Source organism: Condylura cristata, unplaced genomic scaffold (genome assembly GCF_000260355.1).
Source record: "Condylura cristata isolate star-nosed mole 26May11 unplaced genomic scaffold, ConCri1.0 scaffold00024, whole genome shotgun sequence".
NCBI lineage: Eukaryota > Metazoa > Chordata > Mammalia > Eulipotyphla > Talpidae > Condylura > Condylura cristata.
Window position 1 is genome coordinate 32,155,882 of NW_004567125.1, and position 1,148 is coordinate 32,157,029.

Here is a 1,148-nt window from a genome sequence, read left to right on the forward strand (position 1 = left end):
CTCAGCTCTGAATGGGCCCATCCGGCTGCCCGGCCCTTTAACCCCGCCCGGCCGCGCCGCGTGCCGCCCTGGGCCCGCCCTTCCCCCCCCCTCATCCTGCCCTGCCCGCCCCCCGCGGTCTTTTCAGCCTCTGGGCGGTACCGAGGCGCGGCCCCCTGAGATGGTGAGAACTAGAGACACGGAAGCTTAGAGACGGAAAGGGAAAGACTGAGTCTGAGTTGGAGAGAGTGGCAGGTGGAGACCGAAAGGAAAGGACAGAAGGGGAGAGCTAAAGACATGGAGAGACAAAAAGACACGAACCTCCAAAAGCTCCAAACCTTTGGACTCCCTGCCCCCTAATTCCTTCCTGGCCCCCATTAGCACTGAGATTCCCTGCTGAGCCATTCCTAAATACTCTTCTCCCACACCAGTACTCCCTATGTCCCACACCTCAGGGTCTGTTCTAAGCTGAGACAAGGGGTCCCTAACCCCCTGGCGTCCCATGTACCCCCACCACCCCACCACTGGGAGCGTCCTCTAGGACCCCCAGGAATCCTCAGATCCACCAGCCCTTGGAACCCAGCCCATCTGCTTCCTCTGGGTCCTGGGTCCAAATCACTTATTTGAGACTCTGTAGTCATTAGCAACCTCTCTCTCCCTCTTCCAGGGAGACCTCCAGACTCAACGAGCAGCACAGACCATGCACTGGCTGCCCACCACTTGGCCTTCCTCCTAGGATGTTGTCTTTGGCCAGCTCATCTGCTCCAGATGTGTTGAGACAGGGTCAGCCCCACCCCCTAGGATGTCAGCTACCATTCCTGGGTTGGTAGGTAGGTGGGCGGCTGACCTGGGCAGAAAAATTGAAGTACTCACAGCTAGCCCTAGCAGTGAGAGATGGTGGGGACACCATCTCCCCGGAACAGAACAAATGGCCTTACACATACCAGACATCCAGGAGGAAAGTGTCAGAGAGGAAAAATGGCATCAGAAACTAGAAAAAGCAAACCTCCAACATTATTGCAGGCCTGAGGAAACTGAGGTAAGGCTGCAGGCCCAAGAAGACACCTGGCTATCTGGGTTCAGGTTTCAGGCAGGGGCTAAGTTAGACACTGAGAAAGCTGAAACTATTATAAAACAATATGCTATTTCCCATAAGTTCCAAAGTTAAA